Below are 9,417 nucleotides of genomic sequence, written 5' to 3' on the forward strand. Positions count from 1 at the left end.
CAGAATCAGAATCCAACAGCTGATGAAACGCTTGCTAGGTACATGATCTAGTTTAATATTTTTACAGAATATACTTTCATTTTTTACTAGACAAAACTTTACGTTTTCTCAGGATTTGAAACTCAGTCATGCAGTCACTTTTAAAACAGGAAAAATGTGAGAAAAATATTTTAATCCTTGAATATTACAGTTTTCATCTTTATAGTATGTTTTCACATTCATTTTTAGGGGCACTCATACCGGTGTATGTGACAGGAAGGGGAACACTGGTGGCTAGCAGCAAATGGTGGCTGTAACTGTGAAGCAGGTGCAGATATAGATACAGCAGGTAACTGAGACAACTCATCTTACGGCAGCGTTTAGAAAGGTAGACGTCTCCCATCGTTTACTTGGACTTTCCCACGTTTACTAGCAAATACATAGTCTAGTGATCACTAAAGACTCTCATTTTATGATGTAGCCGCTTTGGTAAAAGCTTCTCCTTCACCTTCAGACGTCCAACACGTCCTCTCTTTCACCCTTAATAAATGACCTTGCATCCTCGTTGAGAGGTTTACCAGTGTAGACCTTGCCTGTCTCTTCCCATAGTGACTGCCTTCTTCTGTTTATCGTCTACCCGATTATGCCTTCCGGACATCTCATTCCCTCTTCCTTTTAAATATTAGACATTCTCTTCCAAACACAGCCTACAACCCACAAAGCAGAACTACACAGGCCTCCTTTGGCAGGGCTTGTTTCCTGAGGCAGTTACCTACCTGAGGCTTTGGGAACATTTTTAACTACATACAATTGCAATTTCTTTAATAGCTGTAAGACCCTCCTTGAATGAGCTTTAGTGATTTGTGTTCATTTCATGTCTGTTATGAAATATTCCCTTATCTTTTGATAATATCTGTAGAATCTTTTACCTCTCTCATTCTTGCAGTGCTGGTGATCAAACCCAGGACATTGTGCATGCTAAGCAAGTGCTCTACCCCTGGTCTAAGTTATCAATCCTCTCATTCTTTTCTTTTTTCAGGTACCGGGGTTTGAACTCAGGATCTCATGCTTCCAAGGCAGGTGCCCTTACCCTTTAAGCCACTCCGCCAGCTCCTTTCTCTCATTCTTGGTATTGGCAATGTGTGTCTTATCTTTGTTTTCCCGTGTTCAGTATGGTTAGAGGCTCATCAATTTTATTTACTTATTCAAAGAACCAGTGTCGGTCATCACTGCTATTTTGCTTGTTTATTTCTTGTTTTCTATTTATTTCTCCCATAATCTTGGTATTTCCTCTTTTGTGTACCTTGGTTTTAATTTGCTGTTCTATTTCTAGTTTCTTTCTTTGTTTTGGCGGTACTGGGGTTTGAACTCAGGGCCTTGAGCTTGCTAGGTAGGTACTGTACCACTTGGGTCTTGCTGCGAGCCCTCAGTGGCAGGTTTAAAAGGTGCAAGGGCCTAGGTTCCATCCCCAACACATCCCTCCCTCCCCCCAAAAAAAAATTAGTGTGAAAAATTGGTCACAATTTTCTCATAAACCGGCTAGGGAATAAAGAAAAGGGGGGGGGGGGTAAAAGGAGAATGAGCTGCTCCACCAGCCCTTTTTTGTGATGAGTGTTTTCGAGATAGGGTCTCAAGAACTATTTGCCCGGGCTGGCTTCGAACCTGATCTCTGCCTCCTGAGTAGCTAGGATTACAGATGTGAGCCACTGGAGCCTGGCTTTTTCTAGTTTCTTAAGGTGAAATCTGGTTTTATTAAGAGCTTTCTTTTTTCTAACATAGGCGTTTTTATGCTGTAATCTTCCCCATAAGTGCTGCTTTTGCAATATTTCAGAAATTCTGATCTGCCGTTCTTTCATTTTCATTCATTTCAAGATGCTTTCTAATCTCCTGTTTGATTTCTTTGCTCCATGAATTATTTAAAAAGTGTTTTATTAGCTGGGCACAGTTTGAAGCCAACCCAGGGAAATAGTTCATGAGACCCTGTCTTGAAAAAACCCATCACAAAAAAAAGGGCTGGTGGAGTGGCTCAAGGTGTAAACCCTGAGTTCAAACCCCAGCATCACACACACGAAAAAGTGTGTTATTTAATTTGGGGATAATTACAAGGATCTTTCTGTTAATGATTTTTAATTTTGTTTTGCAGTACCAGGACCCTGTGCATCTTAGGCAAGTGCTCCACCCTGAGCTTACATCCTCAGCTCTTTCAAAAATTTAATTCTAGGCCGGGCACCAGTGGCTCACGCCTGTAATCCTGCTACTCAAGAGGCAGAGATCAGGAGGATTTTGGTTTGAAGCCAGCCCGGGAAAATAGTTCGTGAGACTCTATCTTGAAAAAACCCCATCACAAAAAAGGACTGGTGGAGTGGCTCAAGGTGTAAGCCCTGAGTTCAAGTCCCAGTACCCAAAACAAAACAAAATTTAATTCCAATGTAGTTAGAGAGCATTTCTTCTTTCATTTGAATATGTTTTATATTATTAAGACATGTTGATAGCCCAGAATATATCTTGGTAAGTGCTCTGTGTGCACTTGAAAAGAATATGTATTCATTTTTTGTTTGTTTTTTGTGGGACTGGGGTACAAACTCAGGGCTTCGGGCTTGCAAAGCAAGCATCCTACAGCTTGAGTCATGCTTGCAGCCCATTTTGCTCTGGTTATTTTGAAGATGGGGCCCCCTCACTGGCCTCAAACTGCAATCCTCTGATCTCAGCCTCCCAAGTAGCTAAGATTAGAAGCATGAGCCACAGGCTTTCTGGTTATTTTTTTTTATCACTAAACACTGTTAATTTACTTCAAAGTACCCTGCCCATATTTGTTCAGCCATCATCTGTCCCCACTTCCTGAGCTGTTTCCCCCACATCCCCCCACCCCCGCCAGCCCTGTTAGTACATTTTAAATGTTAAGAGTTTTTATACATTCTTATCCTTCAAATTTACTTTGTCCAATATTAATAGTCACTCCAACTATTTTTAGATAAGGGCTGTTGGAGTGGCTCAAGTGGTAGTGCACCACCTAGCAAGTGTGAGGATCTGAGTTCAAACCCCAGTACCACAAAAAAAAGTAAAAAATATTTTTACATAAATGCTCAGTTTTATTGATTTTGAAACTAGGAACTCTCAAAGCAAAAGAACAAATCATAAGATGTGTAAGTATTGGTAGCAATAAACATTTCCATTGGTGACCTCAAAGTTGTTTTTGTTTTTGTTTTTGGCATGACTGGGGTTTGAACTCAGTGCTTCGTGCTTGCAAAGCAGGTGCTCCACTGCTTGAGTCACACCTCCAGTCCGTTTTGCTCTGGTTATTTTTGGAGATGGAGTCTCTCAAACTGTTTGAGCAGGCTGGCCTCAAACCACTTTCCTCCCAATCAACCTCCCAAGTAGCTAGGATTACAGGTGCGAGCCACTGGCACCAGGCTCCACAGTTCTTTTTTGAAACTAATATTAGCAAGGTATCTCTTCCCATCCCTTTACTTTCACTTATCAGTGTCTTTACATTTAACATGCATTTCTGGTTTTTTGGGGATTTTGGCAGCACTGGGGTTTGAACTCAGGGCCTTGTGCTTGCTAAGCAGTTGCTCTATCACTTGAGTCATGCCTCTAGCCCCCTATTTTCTTGTTTTACAAATAATTCCCATTTTGAGAGATACTAATTTTGTGTGTCTGACATTATCTAGGTTTTATGGACTCTGAGGCTGATTTCAATTTTTAAAGTATTATGCTTACTCTATGTCACCTATGTAATAAAGTGGGAAAACAGTGCTCTTGTCATGTCTGTGTTAATAGAAAAACAAAAGGGGAATGGCATTTAAGTGGGTGTTTTTCAATTCTGCTTTCTTTCATAAAACAAACTAAAATTACAAATGTAAAATTTATAAATGTGAGCTGGATGCCAGTGACTCATGCCTGTAATCCTAGCTACTCAGGAGGCAGAGATCAGGAGGATAGTAGTTGGAAGCCAGCCCAGGCAAATAGTTCATGAGACCCTATCTCAAATATACCCAATACAAAACAGGGCTGGTGGAGTGGCTCAAGTGGTAGAGCCTAGCAAGCATGAGACCCTGAGTTCAAACCCCAGTACTGCTGAAAAAAGAATTTTAAATGCATATGGCATTTCTTACACTAAATTACAATTTTGTGTGTGTGTGTGTGTGTGTGTGTGTGTGTGTGTTGCTGGGGATTGAACCCAGGCCCTTGTGCATGCTAGGCTACTGCTCTAAATAACTTATTTTTTGGTGCTCGGGATGGAATGTAGGGCCTTGCGCAAATTAGGTGAGTGCTCCACTACCACAGAGCTATATCTCCAGTCTTTAAGCTATAATAACTACCAATGTCTTTTTCTGTTATTTCTAATATATGTGTCAAATCTATTTTCTTTCTTTTTGGCGGGATGGGGTTTGAACTCAGGGCTTTGCACTTGCTAGGCAGGAGCTACCACTGGAGCCCCGCCCCCTGCCCACTGAGTTGCTTTTGATTGACTGCTTATGGTCTATATATTTTCCTGCCTTGTTGCATAACTGGTAAGTTTTGATTGGATGTCAGACACTGGTAATTTTTTCTCGTTGAGTGGTGGATATTTTTGTATTTCTGTAAATATTCTTGAACTTTTTTTCTGGAATATAGTTAAATTTTTATCCTTTTAGGTCTTGCTTTTATCTTGCAGGTTTTGCTTCTATGATTTGTTAAGTGGGGTCCTGAGCAATACTCAGTTTAGGGCTAATTATCCTCCACAACCCCTCCCCATGGAGCCTCTGTATCCTCTGCACAGGTTCTGGGGGCTTTCTGGTGCTGGTCCGGCCCCCCCGCAATAAACCTAAGTTAAGAATGGGAGTTGGAGAGCAAAATTAAATCCTTCCTCCCTTAAAAATAGAATGGGGGTTGGAGGCCATCCAGTACTATGTCAGACAGCCAGCTGGCTATCTGCAGGTGGGAAGCACAATGTGGGGCTTTGGATGACCCAGGATCTATTGTTATCTCCCCTAAAAGGCTTCTGTCTTCACTGTGGAGGCCTCAGGACCTCATCCAGTCATTCCAGGCACTCTGATTTCACACAGATGAGGGCCAAGACTAGGAAGTCACTGGGTTAGAGTTAGCATGATCACCCTGCTGCAATTGCAGGAGCTTGGTCCAGAGGTAGGGACCAGACCTGGATGTTAGGTCATTCCCCCAAAAAGCCTGTTGCACCTCTTGAAGGGACTACCTGTGCTGGTCCTGCCTGCTGACTTCCGAGAAAGGACCCTGGGGGCCCACCAAGCCTCTCCTTCATGGAAGCCTCCAAAGGACCAGCAGGCCTGTCCTATTTCTCTGGGACCTCACCTGTTGTGTTACTTAGCTTTTTTGTCAGTGTGACAGCTACCTGAGAAGTCAACTTAAAGGCTGAAAGAGTCGTTTTGGCTCACGGTTTCAGTCCGTGCTTGGCTGGCTCTGTCGTTTCTGGGCCGTGGTGAGGCAGAACATGGTGGAAAGGCATGGAAGAGCAAAGTTGCTCACTTCATGGCAGCTGGGAAGCAGAGTGAGACAAGAAGGGGCTAGGGTCGGGACATGCCCCCAGTGATCTACTTCCTCCAACCAGGCTCCATCTCCCACCATCCCCCAATAATGCCATCAAATCATGAATCCATAGACGAATTAATTCATTAATTAAGACAGAGGCTTCATGATCCAATTACTCCTCTAAATGACTTTATCTACCAGCTGAGGACCGAGCCTTCAACTCATGAGCTTTTTGGGGACACTTCATATCTAAACCTTAACACCTGCTAAGAAGCAGGGTTGGAAAGGCTAACATGGAAGAGTCACCCTCCCAAGGTATGAGGAACTTGATATGTGGCTTTCACTAGAGCTGGCTGCATGGTGTGTGTGGTGGGTGCTTCTTGTGGCTTCAGATTCCCCACTTCCTGTAGGGCTCTCTTGATTTTTTTTTTCTTTTTGGTAGTACTCGGGTTCGAACTTAGGACCTTGGGCTTGCTAGGCAGGTGCTCTACTACTTGAGCCATGTCTCCAGCCCAAGTACCTCTCTTGAAAGATCACAGCACTCACTATGGGCTGACCTGTGACATTTTGCTCAACTCTTTCCTCCCCTGCCCACGAAACAGGGCCACCAAGTGCCCTGGTTCAGGTTCATGTTTAGTTGACTTTGTTGGGGGAGTACATATGAGTTCAGCTCTCTACTCCGGCAGGACCTTCCTAAAAGCCCTTGAAGTTGGCTCCTGGGGTTGTCCTATGTCAGTCTTGCTATTCTGCAAACTCTCTACCCAAGGAGTGAGGCCACCAGCTACATGAGTTGTTATCTAAGGATGAGCCAATCTCAGAGGGTGGGGTGCCCTGCTCAGGGCCCCTTATTCTTCCTGCTTTCCCTAGGGTCTGTTCTAAAAGGATTCTGATTCTTTTGTGGAAGTTTCCAGGACTCTCTCTGCCTCTCTCACCTGTTTCCCTGCATGAGTAATAGGGTTGTGAAATGGGGGGGTTAGACTATTTTGACAGTTAGGACTTAGCCCCTATAGAGAAAAGTAGACTTCCCCTCATGACTAAGAAGTAGGGACTAGATTCTGAGGCTGGAATTGGGAATTAGTATCTGGAGAGGGAGTGGAAATTGGGCCCCTGGGGGAGGAACTGGGGAACCCAGTGTTAGTGGCCTAAGTTTGGCCTTATTTGTTGGAGGCAGAGATTCTGAGTTGGTTTCTGGCAGGAGAGGGGGGCCTAGGTCTGTAGAGGGAGAGGTTAGAACTTAATCACTGAAACAAAAAGTGGGGCTAAGGGACTGGAGAGTGGCTCAAGCGGTAGAGCACCTGCTTTGCACTTGTGAAGTTCTGAGTTCAAACCCCAAAGCCACCACCAAAAAAAAAAAAAAGTGGGGCCTGGCGCTGGTGGTTCACGCCTGTAATCCTAGCTACTCATGAGGCAGAGATCAGGAGGATCACAGTTCAAAGCCAGCCTGGGCAAATAGTTTGCGAGACCCTATCTCAAAAAATCCTATCATGAAAAGCCCTATCACAAAAAATTGGACTGGTGGAGTGGCTCAAGGTGAAGGCCCTGAGTTCAAGCCCCAGTACCACATAAAGAAAAGTGGGATTTAGGTTCTGGAGCTAATAGGTGGGGTTAGCTTCTGAAGTGGAACTGAGGAAGCAGTAGTTGGCAAGTACAAGGAGTTTGGTGTTGTGACTTGTTTCCCAAGTTAGATAAAGACAAGAAACTGAGCAAACCCTAACAGGATAAAGCCAGATAAATCCACATCTAGACACCCCATAATCAAATTGGTGGAAACTAAGACAAAATAGGAGGGTTCCAGTGGCTCACACCTGTAATCCTAGCTACTTGGGAGGCTGAGATGGGGAGGATCATGGTTGGAGGCCAGCCCAGGGAAATCGTTCACAAGACCCCATCTCCAAAATAACCAGAGCAGCTGGAGGTATGACTCCAGTAGTACAGCACCTGCCTAACAAGCTTGAACTGGGTTCAAACCCCAGTACTGCCAAAAAAAAAAAACCCACAAAATATCCAGAGCAAAATGGACTTGGGGTGTGGCTCAAGCAGTAGAGTGCCTGCTTTGCACTCTGAATTCGAACCCCAGTCCCACAAAAACAAAAACAAAAACCTAAGACAAAATTTAAAAAAAAACCTGAAAGCAGTGAGAGAAAAAATAACTCATTACTTGCAGGCCTAACAATGGTTTTAACCACTGCCTCTTTCTCATGGGAAAGAAACATGGAGGCCAGATGAACTGGCATATTTTTAAAGTGCTGAAAGACTGAGTGAAAGAAAGGCGCTATCTAAATTCCATAACCAGTGAAGAAAATAGCCTTCAGGAATGAAGAGGGAAATAAAGACTTTCTTACATGAAAGAAAACAGAGAATTCTTAGCTCACTTACTTGCCCTGAAGGAATTACTCTTGAGACAATAAAAAAGAATGCAGGAAGGAAATCTGGAACATCAGGAATGAAGGAAGAACAAGAGGAATGATAAATATTTGGCAAACATACTATTCTTTTGAGTTCTTTAAAACATGCACCACAGCTAAAAGCAAAAATTTAAGGTGGTGTGGTGGTACACACCTGTCACCTCAGCACTTGGGAGAAATCTCCAGGTCCAAATTATTTTACCTGTGAACTTTGCCAAATATTCAAGAATAAGTGCCGGCACCTGTGGCTCCCGCCTGTAATCCTAGCTACTCAGGAGGAAGAAATCAGGAGGATCACGGTTTGAAGTCAGCCTAGGCAAATAGTTCACGAGACCCTCTCTCAAAAACCCCATCACAAAAAAAAAAAAAAAAAAGGGCTAGTGGAGTGGCTCAAGATGTAGGCCCTGAGTTCAAACTCCAGTACCACAAAGAAAAGAAGCAATAATAGTACACTTCCTTTTTTGGATAATAGAAGAGGAGATAACACCTTCCAATTCATTTTATAAAGCCAACCTTACTCTGATATTAAAAAAAAAACCCTACAAAATGCTAATGAAACAAATAGAAGAAGCCCTAAATAATTGGAGAGACATGTCCATGGTTTGGGAGACTTAAAATAATAATCATTCCAATTCTCTCAAATGGTTTCACTGATTTTAAGCAATTCCAATTAACATTACAGAAGGGTTTTTGTATAGTCGAGCTGATTTTAAAGGTTTTAATGGGACTGGTCTGTAGGCCAGTAGCATGTTGCAAGGCCTCGTGTTCAATCCCCAGCACTAAAACGTCTAATTAACAGTAATAAAGTAAATGTAATTGAAGCCCAAACTAACTAAAATAGCTAAAACTATTTCCACAAAGAACAAAGTGGAGAAATCACAGTATTCCATTTTTTTTGGCAGCACTGGGGTTTGAACTCAGGGCCTTACCCTTGCTAGGCAGGTGCTCTATTTCTTGAGCCACTCCACCAGCCCTGTTTTGTGATGGGTATTTTTGAAATAGGGTCTTGAGAACAATTTGCCTATGGCCTCGAACCAAAAACCTCCTGATCTCTGCCTCCCAAGTAGCTAGGATTACAGTTGTGAGCCACTGGCACCCAGCACAGTATCCCATTTTAAGGCTCAGTTATAGTGACAGAAAGCCGCTGATCAGTGGTTTCCTGGGGATGGGACAGGCATGCTGAGGGGCCAAAGGAAAGGGTTACAATGGGACACAAAGTAAGTTTGGGGGCAGCAGACAGATTCATTATTTTGTTTGTGATATTGGTATCATGAATTTATATATATGTATATATATATATATATATATATAAAATTTGTCAAGTTGTGCTCTTTAAATCAGGCTAAGTACAACTCAATAAAACTACTTAAAAAAAAAAACCTTTCCAAAGTGACATTTACTTTTATGTCCAGTAGGTGGCAGTTGGAACTATGGATTTTGCCAGTGTTTGAGTCTTACCCTTGCAGTACTTTAGTTTGTAAAATAACATAACGTAAGGAAGAACAATAAGAAGCAACAACAAAAAAAGAGTAATAACAAGGCAGGC

Source organism: Castor canadensis, chromosome X (genome assembly GCF_047511655.1).
Source record: "Castor canadensis chromosome X, mCasCan1.hap1v2, whole genome shotgun sequence".
In the NCBI taxonomy this organism is placed as follows: domain Eukaryota; kingdom Metazoa; phylum Chordata; class Mammalia; order Rodentia; family Castoridae; genus Castor; species Castor canadensis.